Here is a 14,975-nt window from a genome sequence, read left to right on the forward strand (position 1 = left end):
GCTATATGCAAATCAGTCTGTCCCTGGCCCAGTGCATCATGGGAACAGGGCAGACTAAACTACCAAGCCAATTCTTCACCAGAAAGGAGACAAGCAACCGGGGACCGGTTTCTGGCATTTCAGCCGTCTTCGGCCCGGCTTGCTTGAATCCTGATGGAGCAGTGAGAAAGGGACTCATGTCTGAGTATAACCTGCCACACCTATAGTGGCCAAAAACTATTCAGAAAAGGGGGTGGTGATGAACAGAGTGTCTGAATTAAGCAGACCACTCTTACCCAGTCCAAAGATCAGGGCTTGATCCATCACCGTTATTTATCTCACTGCCCCATCCCAGCTCAGAACCTGGCTATATGCAAATCAGTCTGTCCCTGGCCCAGTGCATCATGGGAACAGGGTAGACTAAACTACCAAGCCAATTCTTTACCAGAAAGGAGACAAGCTACCGGGGCTCCTGGATCCACCTATTTCGGGTGCTACATGGCTAGTCTACCACACATTTGACATATAGCCCCCACCTGCAGTGTGGGATTGGTGTGAACATTTTTGCCAGGGTTATTTTGGATAAGAGTCCCTGATCTTATTGGAGAGAAGGTACCCCATGGACCATGTAAAGCACACATGTCTATCAGCTGACCAGGTTCCTCCCTGGGTGGAGATGTAGGTACAGATCCCACACCTACTCACAACCACCGGTATACGTATGGAATTGAAGACTAATTTTAACAGGTGGAAAGGTCAGGGATTTGTATGCATTCCGTGCTCATAAGTAATAGTGCTTATACACGAAGACATCGACTTTGATAAGCACCATCCACGCATCAGCTCCTGTCATTTCACCACCTCCTGCCAGTACCTACACATTTCCAGTCGCCATCTTGTTATTTTCCAACTGACTGTCCGTGCTCGGGAGCTCTCCTATCCCCACGTGAGGCCGGATATTATTAATTCATTCCTTCAGAGGACCCTAATAACGGATTTAAAGAGCACTGCAGTTCCTCAGCTGCCATCGTCATATTCCCCAGGTAAGTGCAAAGGTGCAGAGAAAAACAGTGCACTAGGAAATATCCCTTGGACACCAACTCCACTCCTTTAGCTTTTCCTTCTTAGCTTGAAGCTGTAGGCAGGCCGCTTTCTGTGAGGAAACCCCACTTTTTTAGGTTGAATGATTCAAAAGTAAAGCTCAGGATAACATCATGCATCAAAGCAGCTTTGCTTTAATCTTAGCATTCATGGGTCTTCCGAAGATAGATTTCTCTCAAGGATGTCCATACAATCACAGACGTGTTTTGTCTGGGTCAGACAATGCACTGTAGAGCAAATAACATTCATTTCCTAACAAAATAATGCTTATTATCAAACACTTTCAATGTTATGGCGAGTCAAACAAAATGAGGAAAACATCCGGTGTAATGTGAAGTAGAGAAAGAAGAGTATGTAGAATGAGACACACATCACAAACACACATCCTGCATTCACTGACCATGGCTTGCCTTCATAGATCCAAGTGGCAAACAGCCAAAATACTTTAGCAACAGGCATCCGCCATCCTCAGCATCAAAAGTCATCACAAGACAATAGCTCGGTGTTTACTGGCTGCGAGCAGTGCGGACAATTTTTAAGTAATCCTCAGTTTGTCATCTGATAAGAGAGAGAACAAACAGTCTCCTAACACAATCAATTCAACAGTCCAGACAAAGGCAGCTCCAAATCACATCACGGAAAGAGAAACGCACACTTCACACAGTATCAGACAGCAGGTTTTGGACCCAGGTCGCACACCAGAATGAGGGGAATTTGGGGTGGTCGCATATAAACTGGGGACGGGCAGGATATTCTGGTGGTCGAGGTGTAAAGAGCATAGAACAGGAGACTTTACCACCATCTTCATCACCACTTGTTCTTGACACTTTCTGATGGGCTTCCCTGCCCTGCTGTCTCCCACCCTGGGACATAGAACACCATTCTGTTGTCAATGTCTTCCACTATTAGACAAACCACACCACACTTTCACATGCTGTGCTATCTTGTTGTCTCCTCACTTCCAGCCTTGGATAGGCCACACCAACCTATTGTTTTCTTTCTTTGACAGGTTCTACTGCCCTGTTGTGTTCCTCACTTCTGCAGGTCCTAACACCCTATTATCCTGTGACAAGCGCCATCATCCTTCTAGGTTATACCACCATGGTGGCGAGGCCATCAGGCCTCAAGCCCATGAAAGTGTCCATCACCTGTGTGGATCAGCCACATCCCAGTATTGTCTCCAGTTCTATGCAAGACCCTCTCCGCCGTTTCATTGCGGCACTGTCTTGCTGACTCCCTGCCCTCCAATGGATCCAAATTCCTGATATGTCTTCCACTCTATGACAGGCCCCACCACCCTACTGTCTTAACTTCTGAGGGGCAGCACCTCCCAGTTGCGCTCTTATAGAGTTTTAAGTACCACACTGGTGAAGTCGGCCAGCGAGACCCCCACCTTGCTATTTTCCTCTACTTTAAAAAAAATGTTTTTACAGAAGGCAAGATAGGAAAGGCCTTACAACGCGCCCAAAATGTTTCTCCATTTCAGGGCATATTATTTGATACTGTGGAACTACCCCCATTTGTACTTACCCCCAAGCTTGCTGCAGTTCTGCTCCCTCTTGCTGTGATGGGATGGAACTGCCCCAGGGGCCCATTGGCTCGGAGACACCAGGGGGGCTTTTCAACCTTACCGTGCAAATCTTGCCTCAGCCCCATTACCTCGCCCACCGTTGGCTACTGCTTGCAGATGGAGCAGCATAGCATGCCAAGCCCACAACTATGGAAGGAGTGGGGAGAGGATGTGGCATTGTGGCAGAGCTGGCGACATCGGAACTGGGCAGACCGGTCTTGAGTGCTCAACATGCAACATCCTGTGATTCTGGGGAAATCACTTAATCTCCCGGTGCCTTAAAAAATGAATATGGCCTCGAGTAATGTAACTGGTACTCGTGTAATGAGCTCCAAAACCTTGGGTCGAGTTGGCGCTGTGTAAAACTGCAAAAAATAAATAAAGCGTTAAAACCGGTGACTTTCCTAACGCTTTCTCTTCTGACCTTAAATTACTTGCTAGCTGGATGTGTTCAACGCAGAAGACAAGGTCACTCACAAGTTCTTGACTCACTGGGAGGAAGTGACTCATGTAAACTCATTACACATGAAAACACAGGTAATCTTTAATTAGCAAAAACTGAGAATTTAATTGTAAAAATCGGAGATTGGAACAACTTACATCAGTATCTTGGGTACTTTGATTTTGGCAGGATTTAGAGGAGCCAAGGTCACAGGAGGAAGACTGGGTAAGCACCTCAAGCAACAACAACGAAGCAGAAGGGATTGACAGGGCCAGAGCGTCTTTGTGCAAAATACACAAAGGCCCTGATTACAACGCTAGTTCCAATTCTTTTTCAGGAGCAATCTCCCAAGAGGGTGGTTTTTGCCCATAATATGATTGAATATGAGCTATTTGCCTCTAAGTAGAATTGCCTACTTCGTACTATTTGCCCATAGGTAAAACCATGAAGAATCTTCTGGGCAAATAATTTACACCCAGGTGCATGCATAAGTCTTCCGATTTGCACACCTGACCCCCTTGCGCTTTTATGAAGGGCATGAACATTTGCATGCATGATTTAATTTCTATCCCTGGCGACAGAAGTGAAATAATGTAAATTTTCAGGGGAAGATCTTTTAAGGTCCATCACCCATGTAGGATTCGAGCCAGGTTCCTGTTGTCGTCATCAGGGCATTCTCCACCAACCCACGAGGGTCACTGAAGGCCGTGTAGAAGACATTCTCAAGCTTGCTCTTAGTTCCCGGCTCTTCCAGAACACCTAACTCCTGTTCATGCCTACAGGATCAGCATGTTGTTAAAATGCAGTTGCACACCCAGCAGCAAGGAAGATCCATATTCCACACATGCTATAGAAGTTTTGTATATCTGGCCAGTAGATCTCAAAAGTACAAAACTGCCAGGGACTTCTGGTCTCCTCATTTATCTGTCTGCTGCAGAACATTACGTGGTCGCCAGCTCTGTCTTTGCTCTCACACTACATTGCTTTCAATACTGGTTAATCGTGTGTGCCTGCATATGTCTGTTTGATTGAATCATGTTGTGGTATAGTTTTCCACACTGCTTGGCTATCGTTAAAGTGGCTCCTTGGCTCTCGGATGCACTCACCTGTAGAGGCACCAAAAACTACTGTCACAGATTACCCAAAGAACAGCCGGGCTGAATTTGCTTGCATTGTGAAGATAATGGAAAAGTTACACTGGTCTAGAAAAAGAACATTCGATAACTTGTCTGACTGGACTGGAAATGTTATCAGTTCTCATCAACCAGTGGTGAAGCTGTTTGGTTCGCGTTTTCTCTGATACTCCGCCTTCTGACAAGTCTCCTTTAATGGATTGTTGTTCTTGAGGCACTCTTTTTACATAGTTTTTTTTCCTTCTTTGTAAATTACATTGGTGTCTGCTGTCTCCATCTACTTGTCTCAAATACACACGATAACTACGACTCTCTCTAAATTCAACACAAAGCTACCCTCTCCCTAGACTCCAAACTCTGGGACTTTTTAAAAAAGAAATGCTTTAAGTTAGCGCCTTGAGACCCTTACGGGTGAGTAGTTGCGCTTTAACAAACTCCTGATTGATTGATTGATTGATAAGTTTGGGGTTGGCAGACTTCTCTCTGGCTTTTCAAGTGATGTGGCAGAAGTCTTCAGGTAACCTTCTAATTCTCTTATAAGCAAGTGGGCACAAAAAAAACACAGCAATGTTGCACTGACTGCAGACGGCAAGTTAAAGGAATGATGGGCAACTAGTTGGCTAGATACGAATAAACTTGTACTACTTGGCAATGTGACATATGGCCACTACCATCAGAATGCTGATGAAAACCAATAGGCTTGCTTTGAGATCAAATTTTAAGGACAAAGCTTTACTGTGGATCCCCTATTGGACACACCTGTTCTTTCAGTGAGTTTCTTAAGTGGATTTGTAAAAGTACTTGTGCGACAGTCAAAACAATAGAAAAGTTGTACTTTAATTTTAAGAGAATGCACTCTAAGAAGATATGGGCAGGAGTTTCCAAACTTCTGATACGATTTCCTCCACTTCCTGCTGAAATCAAAGATAAAAGAAATTGGGATATCGAGGCGTGTGGGCAAAATATCTACCCCTATAGAGCTGACAAAGTCGTCCGGTTCCCGAATTGCATAGGCATCTCTTCAAAGGGCGGCCACTGCATTGAACTCTGGCCAACGTTCTCCGTGTAGAAAGATTCCGACACTTGTCGAATACATGGCTTGTCTTCAATCTGCCACTCCAGGCTCCAAGCGCTAAACAACGGAGAGGGCGTAGTTAAAGTCTAAGTATTTTTTAAAAGTAGGTGGTTCCCAAACGCTTTGTACTGATAGCATCAATTTTAGAGCGAGTAATTCTGCAAGGAGTAGATGAAAAGATACTGATCCTCAGCTCAAGGTCAATGCAACCTTTCTGGACATCCTGAAGCTGTGAAGATTTGAGCTTCATCTATCTGAAAAGGGTGAATTCAAAAACACACTATTCTCTTTACAGTTTCATTTAATAAATTAACAAACTCTTTTGATAGTTACTTACCCTCTTTCAAAAACATTGCGAAACCCCAAGTATCATTTCGCTGGGAGTAGATCATCCGGTTTGTTCATTTCCTCACACATGAATCAGCATTTCTTGCTAATAATTCCACCAATGTTGAGGTCAGGGAGAGCTAGTCCATATTCAGTGCATGCATTCCTCACTGCATAGTTCGAGTCCTTGGTTAGCTACTCTGTCTGTCTGGGGAGCAATTGCCAGGTTTAGACATGGTAGGAGATAGTACAAAAGCAGGAAGGGTGTGCAAGAAGGTGCCCAGAAGGGCCACCGATCACTAAATGAACGTATGCTTCGGTTTTGCATAAAACAATAAAGTATAAGTCCAATAACAGTTCATTAGAGTTGCAAATAGTGGACTTGATGAATTTTGGCTCCAGGCTGCATATCATGCATATGCGGGCATAGGTGAAGCTTTAGTTCTAATTATCAAATGAAAGGTTCTTTTCTCCTTCTTTCCCATGTGTAGGAATGTTTTCTTTTTTTGTGATTATTGTGGAATGTTTTAATGAATAGCACATTCAAGAAGACACCTGCAGTCTGCATCCAGGGGCACATATCTTATGCAGACAGAGAAGTTTGAACGTCACTGAGAAGCTCGTTTGTGAGAAAGTCTTGAGAACCTGTCAAGTATGTAACTGTATCATCTTGCTTTACCTTGATTGGACAGCCTTATGAGGGGCTGTGTGAAGGTGTGAAACATGTTAGAGTTGTGTTTTAATATAGTACAGATTTCGATCGAGAGAGCAGACTTGGACTAAGAATTGGATGAGAGAAGAGCGGAACAAAGATTTTACATTACTCTCTTAGGGAAAGCCCTGGCTTTCCATTGTATTTCCTTTTGAGGTGGCCCTGTGCTGGTTCGTCCTTTGATTTAAAAAAAAAAAAAATCTTTATTGACATGAAGGCATTAGTGATATGTACAATATTGCAAATAGGATTCATCTTTTTCTGTGCAATAATAGACCGGAAGTACAGTATGGTAGTGCGTATTTTAACATCTGGTAAATGTAGTCCGAACAGTTACTCGGATGTGTAACATTAATTGTCCTCAGTACAGTAGTTGGATCATAACTTATCTGCCTCATACATATATAAGGTATATCCCTCTAGCCCTCAATATCATGTTCAATAATGCGCAAAAGGTTTTTAAAATAACAATAAAATAAAGGAAAATCCAACTATTTGTCATCACGTACAGTATGTCGTCTGTACACTTCAACATCCATCAGCCATTCATTCTAATTACAATTTGGTGTATGATTAAGCCACAGTCGTGCAACAGCCCGGTGCATGAAGAACTAAACACCCACCCTCCTATTCATCCTCCCCCTCAGAATCTAGATCTTCGTTTTCTGGCAAGGGTTCACAGATTTCCCCTCTATAAGTATTCCAGGGAGCCCAGATCTTGTTCCATTTCCGGGGGCAAGCCCTAAGCACATACACCGCCCTTTCCGTCACCATCAACAAGTCCATATTTCTGGCCCATCGAGCCGCTGTAGGTAGTTCTGGAACACCCCATTTTTGTGCTATGTCCCTCTTGGCTACTGTAATGGCTAGCGTGACCCACAACAGTCCATACCTGTCCAAATCATTGGGGTCCCAAATGTTCAACAGACACTTTCGAGGTTCAGGCAGGATAGATATCTTAAGTGCTTGGGAGACAGTGCGCATAATTTGTTTCCAGTATTCTTGTATCTGCGGGCATTCCCATAGGGTGTGGAACAGATTCCCTTCCTCACCGCATCCCCTGAGGCAGAATGGGTGTGGTGTCCTTTGTATCCTGTGAAGTAACGTTCTAGTATAGTAAACTCGGTGCAGAATTTTGATTTGCACTAATCTGAATTTCGCCGATATGCCTACTTCCCTCGGTGAGGCAAGCACTTCATTCCATTCCGATTCATCTACCTCTCCTATTTCCCCCACCCATTTCTCCTTAAGGTGTAATGTGGGGTCTGCCAGGTTGTTGACTAACTTTTTATATGTGAGAGAAGTTGCACTCTGCGGCATAAAGTCCGTCAGTAGTCTATCTTCTAGTGGTGAAGATTCTGGCAGATCAGTGTCTGGTGGAATTGCTTGGAGCAGTGCGTGACGTATCTGTACGTACCTGAACGTCTCATTGGGGCCTAAACCATATTGCTGTTGGAGTTGCGGAAATGCAATCACTGTGCCTTTCTCCCATAGGTCCCCTATCGGGGAGATTCCTATGCGGTCCCACTGCGTGAATCCTTTGCATAATCTGAGGTTCCCCAATAATTTTGTATCCCACAGTGGCGTCAGTTTGGTGAGTTTCCCTGCCCAGCCCAGCCGTGTTTGCGCTTTATGCCACAGTGCCGCTGTGTGCTGTGTCGGGCCAATCAGTTTTCTAACCTGGGACTTGTTGTATAAAACGGAGAGCATGCCGTCTGTCCCCAGTTGAGACCAATCCGCTTTGTATGCTGGGTCCTCTCGTGGGGTGTGGACCCATTGATTAATTATCTTAAGTTGAGCCGACCAGTAGTATAGTTGGACATTGGGTAGTGCAATCCCTCCCTCATACCAACTCTTCACCAGTTTATCATGCGCTATACGTGCCGGGCCATTATTCCAGAGTAGGCTGGAGACCAGCGCTGCAATTTGCTTAAAATAGCGCGGTGCAACCAAATAAGGGGTATTTTCCAACACATATAAGAATCTAGGGAGCGCCATCATTTTATACAAAGCCGCCCGCCCTAGGAGGATCAGGGGCAAAGTCGCCCAGTGTTTAACGTCTGCACGTAGGCTTTCCATAGGTGGCTTTAAGTTTGTGTCAAAGAAGTCAGTGGCATTATTCGTGATGAAAATACCCAAGTATTTAAAGGAGGTTGTCGTTAAGGCCAAGGGGCAGTCCTCCTGCAACAATGGCTCCGGGCCTCTGAGTACATATACCACCGACTTTGACCAGTTCAGGGTGTAACCCGACGAGCTTCCGTGTGTGTTACAGAGGTGCAACAGGGCAGGGATCCCGTTATTAAGGTCAACCATGTAGATGAGCATATCGTCAGCATATAGGGAGATCTTATCTTCCCACCCCTCCTCCCACCTGATACCTCGAAATAGTGGCGTTGTTCTAATCAGGATTGCCAGTGGTTCAAGCACCAGGGCAAAGAGCAAAGGAGACAACGGGCATCCCTGTCTAGTCCCCCGCTTCAGTGGGAACGACGCTGAAATGTGTCCATTCGCCACAACCTGTGCTACTGGTGACGTGTACAGCAGCCGCACCCATGCAATATATTTTGGTCCAAAGCCCATACTAGTAAGCACTGCAAATAGATATTCCCATTCCACTAGGTCAAAAGCCATTTTGGCATCGAGGGAAAGGATCACCGCCTGCTCAGCAATAAGGTGTGCACGTGCCAACACCCCATGGACCCTCCTGAGATTCATTGCTGTGCTCCTGTGGGGCATGAAGCCCGACTGGTCAGGGTGTATCAGTGTGTGCAGGTGTTGTGTCAAACGGCTGGCCAGGATCTTTGCTAGGATTTTAGCTTCCACGTTAAGCAATGATATGGGGCGGTAGGGGGTGCATGCAGTCGGTGGTTTATCCGGCTTAGGTATAGCCACTATAGAGGCAGTACGCTGGTCAAGCGGTAGTACCGCCCTTTCAATGCTTTCGGTATACATATTTAGCAACGGTTTGCTTAGCATAGGAGCCACTGCTTTATACCACTCCACAGGCAGTCCGTTGGGGCCTAATGCCTTACCGGATTGCAAATTTTGTATCGCCAATTGGATTTCATCTTCCGACAGGTCAGTTTCTAATTCTTGTTGTGCCTCTTGTGTGAGCGTGGGGATGGTAATGTTTTCTAGTAAAATTGTCGCCGTCTGCGCAGTGACGTCACGTTCTGGGGTATATATCTCTTGAAAGTGACGTGCCAGGGTGTGTACTATTTGCTCAGGGTGTGTCTGTAGTTGACCAACATGCGTATAATGTCTCTGTATACCTCTGTTACTGCCCCCTCTCCTGTCCAGCCATGCTAGCATTTTCCCAGCCTTATCTCCCACATCATATATTCTATGTAACGTGTTTGCTTGATATCCTTTGACGGTCGTTTTAAGAGGATCCCGGTATTGTTGTTGCGGAGCTGTAATAAGTGTGTTGTCTCCGTTGTGGGATTTGACATGTGTGTGACGTTCGCGTTGTGAAGTGCTAGCTCTAGTTCCGTGAGTTCACGTCTGGAATCCCGTTTGTGTCCCGTTATCGCTGCTATCGCTTCCCCTCTGAGGACTGTTTTATAAGCTTCCCAAAGTACTGAGGGCGAGGAGACGGTCCCTATATTTTCTTTGAAATATTGCATGGTTGCTAATTTGAGTTTCTTCCTGATCTTAGGGATTTTCAAATAGTTGGGGTATATTGGGTATATTCTAGCACACTTCCTCTCTTTGGTGGTGAGTAATAGAGATACTGTGGGGTGGTCAGACACACCTCTAGGCAGGATATCTATTTTATCTATCGATCCCAGACCTACCCCCAGAAATAAAAAATAGTCTATTCGTGAAAGGCTATTGTGTACTGCAGAATAATATGTGTAGTGGGTAGCCGCTGGGTTCAACTGTCGCCATACATCCGTAAGGCCCATCGCCTCTATAAAACCAGGGAGTGTGGCAGAACCCCTCGGGCGGTCTCTCACGGGGAAGGTGTCTAGCGTGGGGTCTATTATTGCATTAAAGTCCCCTTCAATGATTGTGTCACCCTCTGGGAGGTCCAGGAGAAATTTACCAAGCGCTGGCAATGCCGTTGAGTGGAGTGCCGGGGGGATGTACACGGAGACCACATTCAGAGGTTTTCCTTCCCACTGTCCGTGCAATGCCGCAAAACGACCCTGATCGTCCATCCTGCGGCACTCCACCAGAAAAGAGGATGATTTTTTCATGAGTATCCCAGTTCCCCTGGATCCTGTTGTGAATTCTGCATGCACTGCCATAACATACCCACGTCTGTCAAGTGCTTTACATGTTGACCCTGCGAGGTGCATCTCTTGGAGCATCACTAAGTCAGGTCCCTGGCGTTTAATGGCTTGCAAGACCAGACCTCTTTTAATTTTATCCCCTAAGCCCCTAACATTCCAGGTAAGCATACGCAGGGGGGGCACTTCAGCCGTCACAGGGGCGCCCTCAACGGGTACTACGTTTAACTGCTGGGCCATCGGGTCGTGTAATCATTGTCGCAAGCGATCGGTGGCCGACATCAACACAGATGCGGCGCCGTGTGGTAGTGTACCATAATCGTGTGGCTTTTGGCGTGATAGCGTACCATAGAGTACAATAACATTAACATTCGAACTCCCCCTCCCTCCCCCCTCCCTGCTCCCCTGCTCCACGGACCGTTTCCCGCCCGCTTCCCCAACTTGGCAGAGCGCTTTTCCCCATTCCCTACTATCTTACTTGCTCGTGGGGTTGGTGAGTCCCCTACAGGCACCGGCTATTGCCCACCCTACTCAGCTTAACCAGCTCCAGGTCCCTGTATTGCACACGTTTTGTCTCTTATGAAGTCCACCTCTAAATCGGGCCGGGCTGCCCAGAGTCAAGTGGGTCCCACTCCAAGTCAGATTCCACTCCCGCAGCATCAACGTGGTGTGAAGGACGGTTGTCCTGCTAGTCCGTGTGCTTGTCGTTACGGTGGTGTGGTCGATCTCTGTGTGGACGCTGTTGTTGCCCCGCCTGTCTCCAACCATCAAGCCAGTCTCGAGCCACTTCAGGCTTGTCAAAAAACCATGCTTTTCCATCGGCTACAATTCGCAATTTGGCTGGGAATAGCATTGAATATGGCAGGCCTCTGTCTCGCAGCGTCTTCTTTACCTCCGTAAAGGACTTCCGGCGCCTGGCCACCTCTGCTGTGTAGTCCGGAAAGAAGGCCAAAGTGGAGTACTGGAGCTTGACTGGTGGTGAAACTCTTGCCGCCTGCAAGATTGCATCCCTGTCTCTGAAATTAAACAGTCTAGCCAGTACAGGCCGCGGCGTTGCTCCCGGTTTGGGCGCCCCACATGGCACCCGGCGCGCCCTCTCAACGGAGAAAAAATGGGACAGGCCTTTAGGCTGCAGTTTATTTTTGATGAGGTCCTCGACGTAGTGGTCCATTACTCCCTTCCCTTCTGTTTCCGGTAGGCCAAGAATGAGTATGTTGTTTCTGCGGGAACGCCCTTCTTGGTCGTCCAGTTTTTCTTGTAGCATCTTGGTGACTTTTTCCATGCGTTCCATCGCCATTTGTAGTTCGGAAGTGTCTTCCATAAGTGATTTTGTAACCACCTCGACCTGAGACACCCTTTCGGTCATCTTTTGAAAGTCCGCCCGTAGCAGAGTAACTTCGGAGGAGATGGAGCCCACTGTCGTTTGCACCTCTGAGAGGGTCTTCATAATGTCCTCCAGTGTCACTTTTTTGGTACCTTCCATGTCCGGAGTAGCGCCTGTGGAGTTTTGCCCCCTGACTTGAGAGTGGCCGTGCTGGCTATAGGCAAATTTATCCAATTTTGCCTGCGTCAAAGCGCTTCTGGTCCCTTTGCCCGCCATGACTCGAGGCAGAGCAGCTTCGTGTCCTGTTGTCCCGTGAGCTTAGGTGTTGGCTGGGCGGTATCAATGGCCGCTTCGAGTCACTTTCAGCTCGGCACCCGGCCGCCCTACGATTGCAGCTTCAGGAGCTCGATCTGCGTCTGACCGGTGTGTGGTCTGCCGGGATTCTTCCAGTAGTCCGTTCCCGGATGTTGTCGACACCGTTAATGACACCTCAGACACTGTTCCGCAGTGTAGGGGTCCAGGGGCTCCGGACCGTGTCGATGGCAGCCTCAACAATGGTTCTGTTCGTTACTGCCATGTCTAGTAGGCGTCTGCACTCCTGGCGTGCCTATTCCTTTCCCGTTCCACTCGAGCTGACCAGGCCTCACCTCCAAAATGGCGCTTGATGGGGTCCTAAGGTGCCGCCCACCGTGTGGAAACTTTCACTGTTCAGTCACCGCCGTGGCTTTTCTGCGGGTGTTTTCCACCCCAGGCAGCCGCCCCCGTCCACGAGTCTCAATTGCCCCCCCAGAGACTCTCACCATTAGTGCTTGTGCTGTAGCGTCTCTCACTACGTCCCTTTCCGGGGGGGGCCGGCAGTCGCCACTGAGTTCAATCCGGGCAGGCCACACTTCCGCCGGGGTTCGATGAATACGCCAGGCCGATGTCGCCGGGCCGTCGTAGGCCTCACTGCGCAAGTGTTGGAAGGTGCAGTTCCCAGCACCCGATTTTCGTCGGAGTTGGTTCAGGTGGTGCCGCTTCGGTTCCTGAGCAGGTACCGCCACTTCGGGCAGGCAGTGTGACGGATTAGATTATCGGATTTTACGAAAGGCCGTTATGCCGCGAGGAGCTCCCGCTTCACGCTGCCGCCATGCTTGGCCGCTAGCCACGCCCTCGTCCTTTGATTTTAAAAAGTTGACATACTTTGACCTTCAAATTCATCGAATCATATGCATTTTGCTTATGAATTGATGCTAACCTGATGTTGCTTTCTATAAACCATTAACCTGTAATAAACCTTCATGGTTTGAAAACTGATATACTCTGTCTTCCTTGTGAAGCCTATTGTTTCAATGTACTCAGTGTATGGACTTGTTGACCAGGCTCATTTGCGATGCTCGATCAATCTGATGCCACTTAGAAAAGCTCTAACAATACCTCCACACCAGCACACGTACACTGGCATACACCTATCTGCACTTCTATATGGACAGGGACAGACACGTAGGAACTCACATGGGGGCACGGAGATCAATATCCACACCAGGGACATCTTAAGGATTTTGAGGGCCCTGAGCCAAAGGTATTTTGGAGGCCCCTCTTCAGAACAGCTTTAAAGTTATGATTCAGTTTCAACTCTTTCATCCCCACCTAGGCCAAGTGACTGACAGTGCACAGGCGCACTCATCCAAATTCTAAATGTGTTTAAATCTAATATTCAGGTAACGTGATATGTGTTTCCAATATGGTAACACAGCAGCAGCTCACTAACATTACTGCAAATAATCTCTGTGACACCTTCCCATTTCTCATATGTGAGACCCTGTTTTGAACTAAAAGAAACTTTTTTTAATGGACGTTACATAAAACATTAACACGGCATATCTTTACAAAATGTCTGTAATAGACTCTCACACATCAAAATAAATTGAAAGTAAACAGGTCACCAGGGTGAAATTTTGCAGAAAAGAGCTGACTTTATGGGGTAGGGGGCAGAAAGGCTGCGTCTAGGGCCTAAGCCAACTTTGCCCATGACTTAAAACGTCTCTGACACACACACACACACACACACAAAAACAGATACAGACAAACACATTTACATCCACGCCCACACACACACACACACTCAGGCACTCAAATGCGGACGCACACACATGACAGCGGGCGCCATCTTTGATTGGCCTTCAATCGGCATGAAGCTTCCCTGAGACTCCACCCTCGTCCTGCCCCTATTTAATAGCGCGTTTCACTCCTCTGTCGGTGTTTTGCAGACAGCCCGGTGGCAGTGGGCTTGTTTGCTGACACTGAGTGAGTCGAGAGTGAGAGAGAGCATCTCTCTGTGTTTTTAGCCTTTCGCCCCGCTGAATGCGAGCAGTGGCGTTTTCACGCTGCGCACTGTCCTTTAAATTGTATTTTTAACCTCACCTTTTGTTGTGCAGGGCTCTAACTATATTTTCCGCTTTTCAGAGGCGAGTGGCTGGCTGGGGGCTGTTTGCTACCTCGGGCTCCCAGTGACAGCGGGCGCCATCTTTGATTGGGCTTCAATCGGCATGAAGCTTCCCTGAGACTCCACCCTCGTCCTGCCCCTATTTAAACGGCCATTATGTGTCAGCGCAGCGGACGAGCGCAGCGGGCGCGACGGAGGCGCGCCGGAGTTGCGCCTGAGTTAAGCCCGTCTGCGCCCGTCCCGGCAGGCCGGGGCACGGGGCACGTCACTCTGCTCCCCTCCTCACATATTCCCGTTTTGCTATCATTTCTCTTCATAAACCTCTCCTCCCTCCCCCTGAGGCCTTAGTCAAGCATGCCGTATGCGGCTTGCCCGCTCCCAGGAATTTCTTCCCTGAGATCATTTCTTCACCCCTCACTCACAGCCCCCCGGCCCTGGTAGGCAAATCTCGCCCTACCACCTCGGGACTTGCCCCCAATTCCCCCTTATCTGTGATGTACCTAAACACTCGGTCTCTGGTCAGCCATAAAACTGACATCTTCTATCCTTTAGGATCGGAACAGCCTGACATCTTGTTCCTGTCCGAGACCTGGCTCACAGATGACTCTTCCCCCGATATCCTGGCGCCATCCCCCCAGGATATTACATACTG

General features: G+C 47.6%; 1 protein-coding gene across 4 annotated transcripts in view; it reads right to left on the minus strand.

The window, feature by feature from the left end:
- Positions 1–14,975, minus strand: part of RASSF3 (Ras association domain family member 3) — a 627,222-nt gene that overhangs the window by 231,594 nt on the left and 380,653 nt on the right. The window contains exon 1 of one of the 4 annotated variants that reach the window (XM_086919049.1): positions 2,611–2,726. The exons of the other annotated variants lie outside the window; for them this stretch is intronic. The gene's annotated coding sequence lies outside the window, so the exon portion shown is untranslated. Of the gene's footprint in view, positions 1–2,610; positions 2,727–14,975 lie in introns of those variants that run through there. 4 annotated transcript variants of the gene reach the window in all.

Source organism: Lissotriton vulgaris, chromosome 1_1, assembly GCF_964263255.1.
Source record: "Lissotriton vulgaris chromosome 1_1, aLisVul1.2, whole genome shotgun sequence".
NCBI classification, from domain to species: Eukaryota; Metazoa; Chordata; class Amphibia; order Caudata; family Salamandridae; genus Lissotriton; species Lissotriton vulgaris.